The 19,830-nt window shown below is 36.0% G+C and overlaps 1 pseudogene; it reads left to right on the top strand.

The window, feature by feature from the left end:
- Positions 6,609–10,408, top strand: LOC110255746 (annotated as a pseudogene).

Raw genomic sequence — 19,830 nt, 5'->3', positions numbered from 1 at the left:
TGTATCCTCAGACAATCCTTCCCAAGTTGGCTATTGTAAAGGTGAGCATTTAGGAGATCTCTGACCTAAACAGGGCATGAGATTAATAATTTAACCCAAAGTGCATGAATTATTATCTTCTGTGCATTCAGAAATCAGATGGCATACTATAGCAAGGGTCTGCCATTTTTTTGCAAAGGGTCAGACAGTGCTATCTTGAGTTTTTTGCGGACCATACATCTCTGTTGCAACTATTCAACTCTGCTGTCATCACACAGAAATAGCCATATGCAATACATTAATGAATGGGTGTGGCTGTGTTCGAGTAAAACCTTATTCATAAATCTAGAGTCAAGCAAGATTTTATCAGTGAGCCATAGTTTGCTGACCCCAGTTCTGGGTCACTGTTCACAGGTGAATGAATCATGAAACATTAATTTCTAGTTCTCAGTGTACTACTTTCTACCTGGGCGAACTCGGCTCCATCCTTTTATTTATATGGTCTACTACATGGCTCAAGGTTCTCCAGAGAAAGAGAACCAACAGCATGTGTACATAATATGGCTCTCTCTCTCTCTTTCCCTCTCTATATAATTTATACATAAAACAATTTGTTCACACAATTATAAAGGCTTGGTAAATTCAAAATCTGCAAGTTAGGCAGACTGAAGACCCTGGGAAGAGTTGCAGTTAAAGTTCTGTCAGTTTTCTGGCCAAATTCCTTCTGGCTATAGGAAGGTCAGTCTTTGTTTTATTAAGAGCTTCAACTTACTAGATGAGGCCCTTGCATATGATGGAGGGTAATCTGCTTTACTCAAAGTTCACCAATTTAAATGTTAATCTCATCCCAAGACACCATCACAGAAATATCCAAAATAATATTTGATCAAATCACTGGGCATAGCGGCCTAGACATGTTGATATATAAAGTGAACTATCTCAGCCATGGTTTTATCATCTTTTTGTGAGAAATTCGGTTTGAACTATTTTGATGCCTTCTAGAGAGAACATTCTACCCTTAATTTTTCACCTGGTAGGCATCAGGTGAAAAGAGCCCATTTGCCTGGTCAAATGACACCTAAAATGATAAAATTCTGTCTTCTCTCTCTAATCCACTAGGAAGAATTTCAAAAGTACACCACTCATATCTGCTTTAGCTAACATGTTAGATCTGGAACTGACCTATGTTACCAGTGAGTCCCATGGAATGCTCTTTCATGAAAGGGAGATTTTACTTGCTAAGTTTAGGAGAAAAAGAACGTGGTGGGTGAAGAACTTCCCACAGATATAAGTTCATGAAGCTGGGAGTAGAAGAGAGCATGGATTTCTGAAGATGCGTGCTTTGAGTCAACACTAATTCCACAGCATAAGTTCATAATTTAGGAAGCCAAACTGCTATGTATTTTTTTTCCTTTTGTTCCTCCAAATAGAGACAAATCAACTATTCTGGCAAAGGAAGAGAATTAGTCATCACAGACAAATTCCTTTTTTAGAGGTTATCTCTCAAATAATTTGACTCAGTGTAGATGATGATATAGCTCCAAAAAGCATAAACCAGAGCCTTTCATTCCAGGTTCATCCTCAAACATCTAGGATAGGTAGAAATTTGGCATCGGTAGTTTCTGAAATTTCCCCAGGTAATTATAATAGGTAACCAGATTGAGAACTACCTATGTATCCAATTCTACACACATAATGGAGACGTAGTGAGAAGTTAAATCAAACTTCCAAAAGCAAAACAAGCTCTGACTCTACTGGCTGGAGACATGGGCTCTGGATTTAGTGAGGTGAGAAGATAAAGATCACCAGAGAGTAAATCAAATGTTTTACACCTGTGCTTAGCTAATTGTTACTCATATGATTCAGACAATATCATGGCACCTGAACCCTGAAATGCCTTAGTTCTGTTTTTAAAAAAAGTAACTGTTCAAGTAAATGAACTCTAAGAATTACATAAATTATAAAGAAAAATAAATCTTATTTTCTGTATTGCTTTCATATATATTGTTTCACTTTCATGATATAAACTAGTTACCTTTCTTTTTATTTTACATTTGATGAAAATAAGGCCTAAAAAAGTTCAGTAATTTTATTAAAGGCAGAATAATGGCTCCTAAAGACGCCCTCACCCTAATCCCTAGAAGTTATTAATAAGTTACCTTATGTGGCAAAAAAGGCTTTGTAGATATGACTAAAGTTATAGACAATGAGATAGAAAAATTATCCTGCATTTCTCATGGAACAAATCTAATTGCATGAGTCCTTAGAAACAGAAAACCATTCCCAACTGTAGAAAGAGACAGATGTTCTAGTAGAAACAGGATCAGAGAGATGCAACTTTGCTGATTTTGAAGGCAGAGTGAGGGAACTCTGAGTCAAAGACCACAAAGTGACCTCTGGAAGCTGATACAGTCCAAGAAACAGATTCATCCCTAAGACCCTCCAGAAAATAATGTAGCCCTGTAGACAGCTTTACTTTAACCAATTGAGACGGACATCAGACTTGCAAGATAAAAAATTGATGTTGTTTTGAGTCACTAAATTTCTGGTGATTTATATAAAAGCAATAAAAACAAATATATAGGTTTCCTACAAGAGCAAATCTATATATTTTTACTTAAGTATTTCTAAAATGAATTTTAACCTCGTGATTGACAGCAGTAGCCACTTTAATGGGGTCCCACCACACATTTGGGGCAAAAGAAGCCTAATACAAAGCAGTGACAGCAGCAAATCAGTGTCTAACACCTGGGGTAGAAGGCAAGTTGATTTACTGTAGCATCAGTGTAGCCTAAATGGGAACCCATTCTTCTGTCCCACACCCATAAACACTAGTCTAATCTGCAAGCATCTGCTGTGCCAATAAGCCCAACATACACTAACCCTCCAAATCAGTACATTAAGTGATCCAGGCTGGATGTTTCACGAAACTTAAACCCAATGGCACTGGTAAGTGCAGATAGCACCTATTCTTCTGCAACACTAAAAATAATAGTAACAGAAGAATGGGAAATTCAGAAAGAGGAATAACTGAATGGTGAAAAAATGTGGATAAATATAACAGACTATCATTCACCTCATGAGTATCATAAATTCTGTATAATGGTTAAAGCAAAAATTATGACACTATCTGATGTAGTTCTCAATAAATATGAAGGAAATACTAAATAAAATCATACTTTGAGTGGGGAAAATAGACCTAAATGGAAATATATTTTTGAAAACTTCACATGAAATAATAAAACACTGATTCTAGTTGACAATGATATAAATTATATATGTATAGTGTAATACCAAAAGCAATCATAAAGAAAACTATAAAATCAATATTCTATAGTTTTCTAAATTAAAGTGGAATTATTAAAATATGTTTAAGTAACCCACAGGAAGGCAAATAAGAGAAACAGGATTGAGAAACAATGGTAAAAAACAGAAAACAAAAAATAAAGTGGCAGATCTAATCTTTAACATAGCAATAATTACATTAAATTTAAATGATGTAAATAACCAATTCAAATACAGAGATTGGAAGAGTAGACTGAAAAAACAGCAACCATGATCCAACTATATACTATCTATAAGAAACTTACTTTCAACATTATGCTATAGGTAGTTCAAGGTAGAAGAATGGAGAAGATATATCACGTGAACATTAATCAGAAAAACCAAGAGTGGCTATGTAAATATCAAGTAAAGTAGAATTTAGAGCAATGTAAATTTCTGGGGCAGAGAGGGTCATTATATAAAGATAACAGGAATAATCCACTCAGAATATCTAGTGATACTAAATGTGTACGCACCAAATAACAGAACTTCAAAATACGTAAGACAAATCCTGAAAAAGCTAAAAGGAGAAAATTTAAAATCCACAATTATTATTTGAGACTTCAACACAGAAATTTATAGAACTACCAGAGAGAAAATCAGCAAGGATATGGCAGAACTTAACAACACTAGAAAAGGATAGAGAAGAAATGAACAACAGCATCAACCAATAACTAACATTTAAAGAACACATTCAGTAAGAGCAGAATACACATTTAAATGTCCATGGAACATTCACCGATAGACCATATATTGGGTGATAAAAATACATTATCAAGTTTAAAAGAATTAAATTTGCATAGAATATATTCTCTAGCCAAAATGGAGTCATACTATGAGTCAATAACAGAAAGACAACAGAAAAATCTTCAAACACATAAAAACTAAACAACATAATCCAAAATAATCCATCAGTCAAAAAGGAAGTTCAGAGAAAATATTTTAAACGCATATAATAAAACAAAATTAAGATATCAAAGGATCAAAATTTGTGGAATGAAGCTAAGGAATTCTGACAGGAAGTTTATAGCACAAAATTGGGAAAAAGAAACTATTTCAAAGTAACAATCTAACTTTCTATATTAAAATACTAAAACAGGAAGAGGAAAAGAACATTAAACAAGTAGAAAGAAGGAAATAATAAAGAAAAGCAAATCCATGAAACTGAAAACAGAAAAATAGGGAAAAATCAATAACGCAAAAGACTGGTACTTTGAAATAAACAATCTAAACAATGATGATCTAACAAGAGTTAGAAAGATAAAAAGAAAGAGAGCACAAATCACAAATATCATAAATGCAACCAGGGATATCATGACCTATCCTGCAGGTTAATAAGGGAAATCTATTTATGAACAAATCTACACTCTATATTCAAAAATGTAGATGAAATGAACCAATGCTTCTAAACCTAAAACTAGCAAAACTCAGCCAGGATGAAATAAGTAATCTTACTTTTTCTATAACAATTATAAACACTGAATTTTTCATTTAAAAATTTCCAAAAGAAATATTCAGGCTTAGATGTTAAAACTTTTATCCAGAAGTTAAAGAATGAACTTACACGATTGTACAAGAACTAGAAGTTCTTGCATGAACTTGTATAAGGCCAGTACTACACTGACACCAAAGCCAGACAGAGAGAGTATAGAAAGTAGAAAACTACAGACCAATGTTTTTTATGAAATTAGCTATAAAAATCCTTCACCAAATATTAGCAAATTAAATCCAGAAATACATAAAAAGAAGCATATACCATGACCAAGTGGGATTTGTTCCAGTTATGCAAAGTTGGTGAAATACTTGAAAATCAAACAATGTAATCCCCCATAGCCAATAGATTAAGAGGGGAAAATCATGTGATCATATCCATCAATGAAAAAAAAATTTGAAAAATCCAATCTCATTCATGATTTAAAAAAAAAAAAGAAGAAAAAAAAAACAAACCTCCAAGCAAACTAGGAAAAGAAACATACAGAAACTCGTAAGGATGGTCCATAAACAACCTATACCAACATTATACTTAATTGCAAAAGATTGAGTGTTTTCTCTATAAAAATCAGAAACTAGGAAGTGATATCTGCTTTCACCACTTTTATTAAACATATTACTGGAAGTTCTAGTAAAAAAAAAAGCAAAAATAAATACATAAATTTAAAAGTTAACTTTAATAATTTTTTCTTTAAAAGACAAAAGGACTATTCCTATTACATTGCGTAAGAAGGAGTATATCCTAGAGTTCCCATCATGGCTCAGCGAAAACAAATATGACTAGTATCCATGAGGACACAGGTTCCATCCATGGCTTCGTTCAGTGGGTTAAGGATCTGGCATTGCTGCGAGCTGTGGTATAGGTTGTGGACACAGCTAGGATCTGCTGTGGCTGTGGCGTGGGCCAGTAGCTACAGCTCCAATTCCACCCCTAGGCTGGGAACCTACATGCCGCAGGTGTGGCCCTCAAAAAAAAAAAAAGAAGAAGAAGAAAAAGAAGGAATATATCCTACTGAATGTTGAATAAGAATATATCCTACTATATTTACTAAAGAAAACATAAAATTGTATCTGCAGATGAGATGATAATGTAAATGGATAAAAGACCAAAGAATCCACAAAAAACTTACAGAAATAACCCCTGTTAGTTTATAAATGTTTTAAGTAAAAGATCAACACAATTTATCAATTTTGTTATTATATATTAATAACATGTAGAGCCTAAATAAAAATATATCGTGCCATTTACAATGGATATAAATTTTAAAAATACTTAAATCTAGGCTTAATACGACATTTACAGGATCTCAATGCTGAAAATTACAAAATGCTGATGAAGGAAATTTTAGAAGTCCCAAACAAATGGACAGACATACTTTGTTCACGGATTAGAAGATAATACAAAGATGACATAAAAAGACGTCAATTCTCCCCAAATTAATAGGCTAAACGCAATTACCCTTAAAATACCTTCAGTGTTTTTATGGCTATAAATGAGCTTATTCCAAGACCTATATGGTAAAAAGAGGCTCAAGAATAGCAAAAACAATTTTGTAAAAGAAAATTTAAACAGGAGGAAATAATCTATCCAATTTCAAGATATTGCAGTAATGGAGGATATATATATATATATATACACACACACATATATATATATATATATATATATATATATACACATATACATATATATAAAACACAGAATAGAGAACCCAGAAATAAACCCACATAAATACATTTAACTTATTTTTGACAGCAGTGCAAAAGCTTTCAAAGAAGAAGAGAATTAAAAAAAAAAAAAAAAAAGGCACTGAAGTAATTGGACATCCCTAGGCAAAAAAAAAGAACCTTAACTTAAACCTCTAAACCTTTTACATAATAGTTCAAAGTGGATTATAACCTTAAGTGCAAAAGCAGAAAATTTTTAGGAAAAAAAATAGAAAATGTCTGGTTTCTAGAATAAGGTGAATCATTCTTAGACTTGACACCAAAAGCATGATCAATAAAAACAAAATTTGATAAATTGGATCTCATCAAAAATGAGTTAAAAATGCATCATAGAAGACACTTTTAAGTGGGTGAAAACAAATTACACACTGGGAATACCTATTGGAAAATCCCACAGGAGACAAATGACTTGTATCTATAATATACAAAGAACTCTTAAAACTCAACTTAAAAAATACAATTAGAAAATAAGCAGAAAACAGCAAAAGATATTTCATGGAAGAGAATGTACACATGATAAAAGCTGCTCACCATTAGCTGTTAAAGAAATGCAAATTAAGACCATAATGAGATATGAGAGAGTAACCAAAATATAGTAACAACATCAAATATTGGCAACTATATGGGAAAACTGGATCATATCACCGATGGGAATATAAAATGGTTTAGCCATTCCAAGACATAGCTTGACAGTCTTTCTTAAACCTAAAAGTGGAATCACCCTACAATCCAGCAAGTGAATTCTTGAACATTTAACCCAAAGAAAAACTTAATTAAGCTCCTGCAGAAACTTACACATAAATGTTAATAGCAGTTTTATTTGTAATAGCCCCAAACTGGCAACTACCCAAATGCCTTTCAATGGGTGAATGTTTAAACAAATTGTGATAAAATTTTTATGACAGCATACTACTTAGCAAAAAAAAGAACAAATTAATAAATGCAAAAATTGAAATGAACTCCAAAGGAAATGATGCTAAGTAAAAAATGTTAAAGTCTCCAAAGTTAAAGTAATACATGATTATGTTTGCATACTATTCTTAAAATAACAAAACTGTGGAGATGGAAAGCAGATTAGATGTTGCCAAGGGATAAAGATGAGGGTAGAAAGTGCAAGGGAGGAACTTGGTGAGGTTTTTGTGGTCCCACTGTGAATAACGTTGCAATTTTGGTTTTAATCACTAAAGACTTTTTAAAACAATTCCTAAAAAGAGGTGTCCAGATATTCCTCAATAGCAGCAGATTAGAGGTCCAGCTTCCCAAAATGACAGCTTTAAAAGAGATCATACTGATTCACTGTGTATGTCAGTTTTAAAAAAGGCCAGTCTCAATAATTAATTTGGTACATGTCTTAACCAAATTATTCTGTGTATCCAGCTATATACCAAATGGACTAGCAGGATTTTCAGTACATTCAATCTTGTTTAAGACAGTAAATCTTATAAGACAGTGTGTGTGGGTATATATACATATATATGTTATATACACATATATATATAAAACATAAACCTCAGCTACAGTTAGATCTTATAGGAAGACGAAAATAAGTAGCAGCAATTTAAAAGCTTAAGCAGTGGTTCCTAAATTTGGTTGCGTATGAGAATCATCTGAGGAGCTCTTAAAAAACCTTCACACCCAGGATGCAAACTAAAATAAAATCTCTGATTCTGTGAGTCTGAGTTCAAATATCAGTCATCTTAAAGCTCCTCACACGATGCCAATGTCTAGCCCAAATAGAGAACCAGCAGATTTACAGAAGGGGATATTTCTACAAAGACCTCTTAATAACACAGCCTTTCACCCAATCAGACTTACCTCTCTCAAAATGGGTAAGAAGGCTGGATGTTGTCCAAATTGCTAAATTTTAATTAGGACTTGTGACTTGACCTAAACCTAGATCATGTTTCCCCTAAATATCAGGTCATTCTCTAAGCTTTTCAAACCAGGGCAAAGGAGTTTCCCACGGTAAGATTTTAAGCACTCACACAGGGGAAGTCCCTGGAAAACCCAGGGGCACGGTCACTCTAAGTTGAAATGTAAAGCTTTCTAAATAATCTTGCCACTGCTCCCAGGTACTAGTCTCTGCCAACTGGTGAAGAAAAGACATTCTTCACTGCTGCCACGGCAGATGCTGTTCTACTTGTCCAAATCTTTTCCAGGAGCGAGTTCACTTACTCCTCTCCACCTATGCTTTGGCCCTCTTACAGTGCAGGTATTTGCAAACTTTAAGGTGAATGAAAATCATCTGGAAGGCCTGTTATAACAGATTCCTGATTCCTCACCAGAGTTGCTGATTCTATAGGTCTGGGGCAGGGTCCTAAAACATTAATATCAGGGGCTGCTGATAAAGCTGGTTACCCCATACAAGCTCCTGCACCCTGCTCACAGTGAGGCCAAACAAACCGAAACGAAGTTTGGAGCAGAGAAAGGTTTATAGCAGGGCCATGCAAGGGGAGAGGTAGCTCCTGATCCCCAATCCTCCAACTCCCCTAAGCTTTTAGGTAAAGCATTTCTAAAGGCTAGTTGAGGGAGAGGAGTCCCAGGGCATATCATCAGCTCGTGCACAATTCTCTGAATGGCTGATGGTGAAGTTAACAGGGAGGTTAACATTATCAATCATTAGGCACCAGAAGGTCTGGGGGGCTGTATGCTCATGATTGTCAAGCAGTTAATTTCTTTCATTTGTGGGGGTGGGTTTTACCATCTGAAAAACCCAGGAAATATGCAGGATACTGTTACCTGGGTACTTTACAGAGAAGCTACAGCAGAAGAATGGGGGAGAGGTCTTTCCTGGGAAGGCCCTATAGGGTCCTGCTTGGTTACAAAGAGACCATACTCTAAGAACCACTATTCTAGGGGCTTGGCATGTTAAGAAAGTAATGGAAGAATCCCTTCCTAGATCTAGATTCTAATATTGCCAACTCTTTTTTTGGGGGGTGATGGGGGGGTTAGATTTGTCTTTGGTTGCACTTCTTGTTTATTTATATCAAAGCTTATTTGAGGCAGTGCACTCAGGGGTCCTGCAGATCTTGCTTCAACAGCCTTTGAACAGAACAGACCCTGAGACACCCCTGCTCCAGCCTCTGACCACCCTCCAACCTTTTTTCCAGTTGCAACCTTCCACATCAACCACTCAGCTATATGTAGCCTCCAGACCCAGCCAACACCATTTTTTGAGCTTAGCTTCTTATTACTGATCAACAATGAGCTCCTAGATTGGTCAGAATTATTCCACCAAGGTGGAGGCCATTGTCAAACACCTGGTCAACATGCAGGCCTTCGACACTTACCCCTCGCTGGGCTTCTATTTTGACCACAATGATATGGCTCTGGAGGATGTGGGTCAATTTTTTCGCAAATCGGCTGAGGAGAGGTCCACGGGCATTCAGCATTTTTTGAAAATGCAAAACTAGTGTGGCAGCCACTCCCTCTTCCAGGACATGCAGAAGCCATCTCAAGATGAGAAAGGTAAAATCCAGGACACTGCTGAAGTTGCCATTCTCATGGAGCAGAACATGAACCAGGCCCTTTTGGATCTGCCTGTCCTGGGTTCTGTCTGTGCAGACTCCCGGCTCTCTGACTTCCCGGAGAGCCACTTCCTGGATGAGCAGGTGAAACTCATCAAGAAGATGGGCACCTGACTAGTCTCTACAGGGAGCTGGTCCCCAGGCTGGGCTAGATGAGTATCTCTTAGAAAGGTTCACCCTTAAGCCTAACTACAGGCTTCTGAAGCCCTTGAGGAGCCCCTCTCTGCAGCCACTAGGCAGCTTTTAACCACCCTGGGGCCCTCTCCCAAGCCTTGGAACAAATGGAAACAATAAAGCTTTCTGTTAAAAAAGGAACAAAAAAAAGCTTATATAAAACACAAGCAGAAGATATATATATATACATATATATATATATATATACATACATACACACAAACACACGTGTCTTTTAATATATGAATTGCTCCCACTTTATCTGTATGAACTAAGTTTGTCCCCATATTGGGCTGGTTCTCAAAATCTGCTGCTCATTTGAATTGCCTAAAGAGCTTTAAAAAAACACTGGTGTCTGGGTCCCAGCCCCAGAGATTTGGATTTAATAGGTCCAGGGAGGAGCCTGGGCAGGGGAGCTCTCAGAGTTCCCCAGGTGATTCTAATGAGCAGCAAATTTGTGAGCTGCCTCTTGGCTTCAACCCAGCTGGTGATCAGATATTAAATCCAAGACACATGGGCTATTGCCTGAGCTCTGTTGCTAGGTGTATTCCATTTTCTTCCTCCTAGAAGATTTGTTACAGGGAAAATGATTGACAGTTGTGTTACTTCTCTGAAATGGATTGAAATTTCCAATTAGCGTGAACAGAGGAGGGAGAAGGGGTGACTGCAATAATGTATATCATTTATGTACTGCCCTAGGTGCATAGCTAGAAGCTTTTGCAATTGAAATCGCTCTACTCTTCATGCTAATGGTAATGTTTGTCCTGCTAATGCAGCTGTAAACTTTATAAGCCCATAGGCAGACAGAATCACTAAGCATTTACTCCTCCCCATTGGCCCACTCTCAAGCTCCACTCCAGTTGACCAATACACAAATGTACATCAATGTGATGGAGAGCAAAATAAACATACTGACCTTCAATTCTTCTCCTTTTCAGCTTCCCTCTTATCAGAAGATGTCAGCATTTAGTGCAAGGACAAATGCTTGGCCCTTGGTGAGTAATGTCGACAATGCATCCAAGAGACAAACAGTCCTTGTGGGGTGGTGGGGGGGAGCCTTTCAAAAAGGGTGATGCCCAAAGGCGGCATTTTCAGTCTCAGCTTAGATGTCAAACATTCAAAATAAAAATGGTTATCCAAAATAAGAAAGGAAAACAGGAAAGATAACTTCTTATCTCTTTGTAATAAGGCAACCTTCCTTTAAAATTAAAAAATCTTAAACCTTAAATTCCCTTTCCTAATCAAAATGTGCTTTCCCATCTTTAGACCATTACTCTGATTTCCTATGTTATTCATGGTGTTTAATTCTTGAAATAGCACATGACTGAAAACAGAAGCTACCCTCTTGCCTAATATCAACTCAATCTTCTTTTCCTAGGACCTGCCTTCAATGTACAATTTTGGGTTCGCCAACATCATTATTATTTGCCACCGAAATAAGTCGCAGTGTTTTGTCTTTCTAATATATAATTATACAACATATTTTTAATGCAATATAGTTACTATAGTCAATATAGTTAATACAGTTATAACACACATGATATGAGAGCACTTTGATTTTCTTTATCCATGTAGTTTTGAAATTTGACAGTATATTTTGTTATATTCCAGTAAGCCAAATACCTTTGCAAGGATAGAAAAATGAAATAAATCTATAATATTCATGTGTGGTTTGCCCCTGGGGTAGATTACCATAATGAGAGGATATTTGAGCTTTTCCCCAAGTCATTAAAAAACCTCAAGCAAGCAGCCCCTGGTCCTCTCCAGGGGGTGGAAAAAGGACCTTTAATCATAATAATCCTGGGGCAGGAGGAATCTCGGAAATAAGACATCTGCTTCTGTGCCTTGTTGTTTTGCAGAATAGTAATGATTGCTTTAGCAGCTTCTATTGCCATATGTGTACAATAAGTAAATGAACATAAAATTGCATGAACACATAAAAGAAGGATAAACCCACCCAGCTTAACAAATCCACTCTCTCACCTGCTGTGCCCTGAAACATGAAAAAAAGACTCACTGGATCATAAGGATTAACAAAATAACAGTCTCTGCTAACAATATTGACAAGAAACATAAGAATAATTTGTCTGATGTGGAAGCAAGAGAATAGCTGCTTAATTCTTAGCCCTGCACTTTTCCATCACTTTTATCCTATCACGAGAATAAAAATTACCTATACATTTGCCTTAGAAGAAATTAAAATTTAGCAGTCCAAACATTTTTTTTAAATTTTGTTTTCCCTCCAGCAGGAAATGAAATACATGACTGAGTTTCCGTCATCATTCATAGCGTCAATGTGGAAAACATTAGTGTTGTGAATTTAAATTCAGTAAGATAAGAAATTTTCAAACTGATCTTCCCAAACCACAAATAATTAACTAATATTGTGTATAGTGCTAAAATCTTAGAGACTTTTTTGAAATTTAAAGAGTTCTGAAAACATTAACTAACTTATCATCATATTTCTCATGCCTCAGAACTGGATATTATTAAATACCTTAATATTTATCAATGAATAAATGTTTGTTAATTCTCACTGCTACAATAAAGTCATACTATCGATAAAAAGAAGGCTTATTTTGGATTTAGCAAAATAGGATGGGAGAAGATTTTTGTGTGCTAACTATGGTAATAATTAAATGTGTAAAATAAATAAATGTCATATATGTTTTGGTCATTTTAAAATATAATTAATATCTTCAGTTTCACTAGCCTTTAACTTTTCATGTTTCCACTCTAATGAGGTGGTTACATGCACAGACAATAAATCCAAGACCCAGGTTCAAGTTCATGACCAACACTCACTGCCTCTGTGACCTTGGGCAAGTTATTTAACCAATCTATGCCTTCATTTCCTCAATAGAATAGTTCCCATAATAATCACCAGGCTCACATAAATATTATGAGTTAAATAAAAGAATAAATTCAAATTCCTTAGTATAGGGCCAATCATATAGTAAGTAACAAAAAAAGTGTTGCTTGACACAATTATATACTTCCCAATAGACTTCTTTTTGCAATTTTTTGCTTCCTTTAATATCCTTCTTCTTTGATGTCACCTATGTCCTTACATTTAGTTCCTTTTATTTTCCTGTTAAAAAAACTACCTTCAAAATGGATAAGAAATGAGTTTCTACTCTACAGTACAGGGAACTATATCCAATCTCTTGGGACAGAACATAATGGAAGATAGTATGAGGGAAAAATGTGAATATAGGTATATGTATGACTGGATCTCTATGATGTACAACAGAAATTGACATAAGACTGTAAATCAACCATACTTTAATTTTAAAAAGTTGTTTAAATAAAAATAAAAATAAACTACCCCTTTAGCCTATTTCTAATGGTTTATCATTCCTTTTATAAACTTTCTTTCTTATCACCTCTCAACCACCATATATAGAAGGCATATTTACTTGGAAGCTGATGAAGCTTAACTTCATGGTCCCACAACTCTATGGGTTTCTTTTTTGGGTTCAAGGAAGAGCCCTAGGAAGTAGTTCATGTAATCATAATATGATTTTTCAAAATTTTCAAAAGTGAGATATTTTACCTTCAATCAGATAAGACCACTGTCTCTTTCTTTTCCAATTTTCTATCATGTTCCCCTTATGTTGGGTCATATTGGAATGGCCACAGGCTTTTTAAAAATCTGGCCAAGGAGAAGTTTCAATTGAAGATATTATGTGATTTTTAGATACTAATTGACTATATACTGTCCCATTATAGGAATGACTTCCATAAATATTCCTACTACCTACTCTACTGACTTAACTACCACAAGATACAGAAACAGAACAAAAGTCATCTTACAACATGGTTGTGTCCTACAGTTCACAGCTCTGAAAGTATGTATATTTGAAGAAGAAAAAAAAAATTGCGTAGTGTAAAGCCAGAAGTTATTCTGTGGAAAATCATTTCAATCTTAGGGCATGTAAAATATAAGTCAAAGATTCAGTTCTCAACAATGCCTAGTCAAAACAGAAGTTTTATTTTGTCAAGAATATACTCCCATCAATTATAATGTGTGCATAAAATGGATTTGTGTCAAAGAGTATTTTATCAGAATTTCTATGATGCACAAACCTATAATAGTAGTGAAATCAGTAATGCATTTGTAATAGTATTTAGAGGAAGAAATCTGAAAAGTTTTTCTCAAATTAATGAAATTTAATATGACATTATAAATAATAAATTGTGAAGTTGAAATAAACATTTCTAAACTCTTAATAACGATAAGCAAATTCTTTTTTTTTTTTTTATTTTCCCACTGTACAGCAAGGGGGTCAGGTTATCCTTACATGTATACAAGACAAATACCATATGATATCACTTATAACTGGAATCTAATATCCAGCACAAATGAACATCTCCTCAGAAAAGAAAATCATGGACTTGGAGAAGAGACTTGTGGCTGCCTGATGGGAGGGGGAGGGAGTGGGAGGGATCGGGAGCTTGGGCTTATCAGACACAACTTAGAATAGATTTACAAGGAGATCCTGCTGAACAGCATTGAGAACTATGTCTAGATACTCATGTTGCAACAGAACAAAGGGTGGAGGAAAAAATGTTCATTGCAGCACTATTCACAATAGCCAAGACATGGAAACAACCCAAATGTCCATCAACAGATGATTGGATTCAGAAGATGTGGTATATATACACAATGGAATACTACTCAGCCATAAAAAAGAATGACATAATGCCATTTGCAGCAACATGGATGGAACTAGAGAATCTCATACTGAGTGAAATGAGCCAGAAAGACGATAAGCAAATTCTAATCAACCATGGTCTATAAGAAATCCATGTCTATAAGCTACAAAGTTTATTTCTTAGATTTTATTTCTAAAATACAAAAATTGGCATATGAAGAGACAATTAAAGAATATGTAGTTAAAAGTGTGATGGAAAAGTTCTGTAGAGATATATCTTGCACTAGTTAATTTTTAATGTTATTTTTCTATAATTTGTGATACCTATAATATTTGATAGCATTATTAAAACTGTAATTTGAAAATTGCCACTTCCACATAGAATGAAATATTTTGAAGCAAAATGAAGTTTCCACTGAGAAAAAATTTTAAAAGCCAAATTAAATATCCAGCACACAACTAAAAATTTCTAGGCAACTTAAAAGAGAAAATTATATCACTAAAATTCTAAGAGAAGAAGAGATAATACAAAAATATTTATATAAGATATTTGTGTATCTTTATCAAGAAAAGACTTTAAAATCATCAGAATTGGAAGTACCCATCGTGGCTCAGTGGTAACGACCCCAACTAGTATCCATGAGGATGAAGGCTTGATCTCTGGCCTCACTCAGTGGGTCAAGGAGCCAGCGTTGCCGTGAGCTGCAGGGTATGTAGGTCACAGACATGGCTCAGATCCTGCGCTGCTGTGGCTGTGGCATAGGCCGGCAACTGTAGCTCCAATTCGACCCCTAGCCTGGCAACTTCCATATGCTGTGGGTGTGGCCCTAAAAAGAAAACAAACAAACAAAATAATCAGAATGAATATCACATTTTATTTATTTATATATTTTATTTTTATATATTTATATTTTTATGTTTACAGAGAGAACTTAAAGCCCTAGTTAAGGCAGTGAAAATAGCCATAGCAGTGGGAGTAAAAAGAAATGGTCATATTCAAGATACATTCTGTCAGTAAAAGTCTAATCTGATTGCATGCACGGGATGGAGAGAAAGAGCGGGGAAAATCAAAGTTAACTTCAGAGATTCTAGTGAAGATGGGATTGCCATTACCTAACCCAAGGAATTCCCATCATCCCCATGGTCTAGGAGAAGGTCATAGAGGAAGAGCTAATCAGTGAGAAATAAAACTCCCAATGTCTCCAACTCCTTATACCAGCTTTGTTTTTCGACTCATACAAAGCAGCATCTCGTTTAAGGGGAAAATCATTAAACTGATAGTCAAATTAAATAACATAGTTCAAGTCACTTTACCAGTGGGTAGTTCCTCCACAGTTTAGAAGATCATGCTCACAATCTTCCTCTTCGTGCACTCTGGAACACATTAGCCATTTCTCTAAAGTTTCCACTTCACACAGCAGACCAGAGACGACGTTAGCCCACAATTAAAAGCTTGGCATGAGATGGTGTCAGCCCCATGTAGAACTCTGGCAAAAGTCATACCATAGCCCAGCTTTGTAGAGAGCTCTTCATGGAATCCTGGCAATAAACTCTGCCATAATAATGTGATTCTGTTTTTCATTTGGTGTTCTTCCTTGCTTAAACTTTCCCTGGCCACTCTGACAAACAAACTGTCAGGCATGCCTGGACTACTCATTAACTTTAATCCATTTAATGTCATCCAGATTCCAAGAAAATTATTAACAATAAAGAGGGAAATTTGGAATATGGTAACATTTAGGTGCCTGAAATATACAGGTAATTGAATCCAGCAAGTAGCAAATTATTTGGATCTCAAATATGCCAGTAGAATAGCAGAGTAATATCGATTTAATGTAATTCTCCTACTAGAAACACAGTAAATTCTGAGTGAATTTTGAAAAAGTTAAAGCACATAGTTGAAATTAAAAGAAAGGAACACCTGGAGGTTTCAGAAAGTAATAGAGAAATTAAACTAAGAAGGAAAAAGAAGACTGATGTCTATGGGTTCTGTTCTATAATATAGTAGAGTATAGTACAGTATAGTACACTAAGAGGAGCTGGAGCTAGAAAACTAACATTACCTCAAGGCCAGAGATTTAGATTCAGAATGGAAGAATATTGAGAAGCTGGTACATATATCCTATGCAAAGTTCATGAGAAACTACTCAGTCTATTAAAAGGGCCAAGGAAGGTGGTGAGGAAGATTGACATTTGTTTAAAACATTCAGGTAGAGAAAACATTAACATTTCTGAAAAGTACAACTGTCCTTCCCAGAGTTGTGATGCCCTGGTTGTCACTAACCTGTAATGCCCGGTATGGATCAGAAACTGCAAGGTGAGTAATTCAAAGAAAATGAGCTACAGAATAGATATTGCTATCGTAGGACCTCATCAGAAAATTAAAACCAGAAATTTTAAACAAGCCAGAGTAGATAGTATCCTAACCATAACGGAGTAATTCCTAGAAAGTTACTTTAGTTATTTAAGTAATATTCAATGCATTTCCATAGCTGGAACATTTTGAAGCATTCTAAACATACACAAACAATTCACTTACAACTTATATATCCCACCATCCAAACCAAAACTCACTTAAGAACTGTACCTGTGGAAAATGTGCAGCATTATGGAAAAAAGAAAAGTTGTTCACCATAAAAAACTTAAAAGTAAGAAAGATAATATCTAATTTTTAATTTTTTTTTTCTTTTTAGGGCTGCACCTGTGGCACATGGAAGTTCCCAGCTTAGGGATCAAAGTGCAGCTAGGGCTGCCAGGCTACACCACAGCCACAGCAAGGCAAGATCTGAACCGTGTCTGAGACCTACACCACAGCTCACACCAATGTGGGATCCCTGATCCACTAAGTGAGGCCAGGGACTGAATCCACATTCTCAGATGCTAGTCAGTTTCATTTCCACTGCACCACAATGGGAACTCCCTTAATTATTCTATATATTTTTTTTAATTTGGGAAGATCCCAAAATAGGAAAAAACTATGTAAAGATGAAGATTTAAATATTTAGAGATTAATGGATCTCATTTATAAATATATTTTTAAAATTAAATCCCTCAGAGGCATAAAAGTGTCTCAAGATACGGTTAAATAAGCATGAGAGAACTTCAGTTATTGAATATCCTTGGTTAGCTATTAAGACCTTTCATGAGCAACTTGATTTTTATGGCATTACATAACAAAGGGCAGGATATTTTGCAAAAGTCTTGGTCCTCTTTTTGGCCTGCTTTTGTGTTTTTAGCCTTCATTTTAAAGTCTGTTTTGTCTGATAGGAATATTGCAACTCCTGCTTCCCTGTGTTTCCCATTTGCAGAAGTAACTTTTTCCATCCCCTCACTTTCAACGTATGTGTCTCCTTTGTCCTAAGGTGAGTCTCTTGTAAACAGCATATTGTACGCTCTTGCTTTTTTATCTAATCTGCCACTCTGTGTTTTTCTATTGGAGCGTTCAGTCCATTGACATTTAATGTAATTATTGATAAATACGTGTTTATTGCCATTTTTAACCTTGTTTGCCAGTTGATTCTATATTTCTCCTTCGTTTCTTTTTTTGGTTGGATGCTTTCCTTTTATTTTATGCTTGTGTCCTCTCCTTTTTAGTTTTTGTGAATGTATTATTTGGTTTTGACGTGTGGTTGCACTGTTTTTTTAATTATGTTAATGCCTTCCTGTTTCTGCTTGCTTTAGCCTGATAGTCATATAGGCTCAAAGACATTACTAAAAAAAAAAGAAGAAATAAAAATAAAAATGACTATATTTTCTTACTTTCCTTCCCCACATTCTATGATCTTGTAGTCTTTTTTTAACATCTTCATGTGTGTCCCTTTGCCGTTCTTTGTGTTTATCATCACTTTCACAGTAAGTTATTTTTTCCTCTTTTAGATCTATATGTTGGCTTATTTAAATGATAACACTTCTCCCACAAACACTTAAAAAAAAATCTACATGTAGAACGATTTGCACAAAACATCTACTGAGCACTGGCAGAAGACCATGATTCTCTAAAGAGGGCAGGAAACTCTCCACATAACCGGGTGGAAGAAAAGGAAAAAAAGAGAGAGAGTAGAAAAGGAATCAGGATGGGACTAGTATTCTGGAGAGGAAGCTGTGAAAGAGGAAAGAACTGCATCCTGGAAGGGCACCTAACTGATGGGAAGATTAGCCGAAATGGAGTGACCTCAGGGCCTCAAAGAAGAGTACAGCAGCTGGATTGAGGAGGGCAAAGCAGAGAGAGAGCCAAAGGGACCATCAGTGCCACCTCCTGGGACCCCACTGCCTGAGATATTTGGAAGGGGTCGCATATCAAAACTAAGGCTCTGGAAGTCAGTTCTTTGGTGAGGACTAGGGTTGGTTGTGTGGAGAGAACCTAGGGGGCTAGAGGGCAGTGTGCCAAGGGCTGGGGAGCAGAACACCTATGCAGTCATTTCAGGCTCCAGAGGTGGGTGTGACCTGCCACCACTAGGGATCCGTGAATAGGCACTACCTGTGGCCCTAGTCCCTCAGAGGTCAGCACAGAGGAGGGCACTGCAACCAAACACCACCTGTTGTTGCTCTCACTTCCCTGGGAATATACATACCCTGTCACTGCCACTGCCAAATGTTCTGGTCACTACTTACACATGCCTGAGGGTCATTGCCACTTCCAAGGACCCTGAAACTAGGGGAACCTGTGTCACCTTCCTGTGGTTCCTTGCCACTGTCAAGAGCCCAGCAACCAGGCACTGGCTACTAGCCCTGCCCATAGCTTCCATCTCCCTGGAAGCACATGCAGGACCCTACTGAGGAGATAACAACCTGCATACATTGAAGAAAGAGACAGCAAGCATCCAAAAAAGCAACCCTCATGCAAAAAATGAATAGTAGTAAGACCTCACAAAATACCCAGGGTGCTCTTACATATAAATATCCCTCCAAGACCACAGTATTTGGTTTTGCTAAACTCATAGAATAAGAAA

The sequence above is a fragment of the Sus scrofa genome, chromosome 1 (assembly GCF_000003025.6).
Source record: "Sus scrofa isolate TJ Tabasco breed Duroc chromosome 1, Sscrofa11.1, whole genome shotgun sequence".
NCBI lineage: Eukaryota > Metazoa > Chordata > Mammalia > Artiodactyla > Suidae > Sus > Sus scrofa.
Note: the sequence above shows the minus strand (reverse complement) of the source record. Positions and strands in the feature narration are given on the sequence as shown.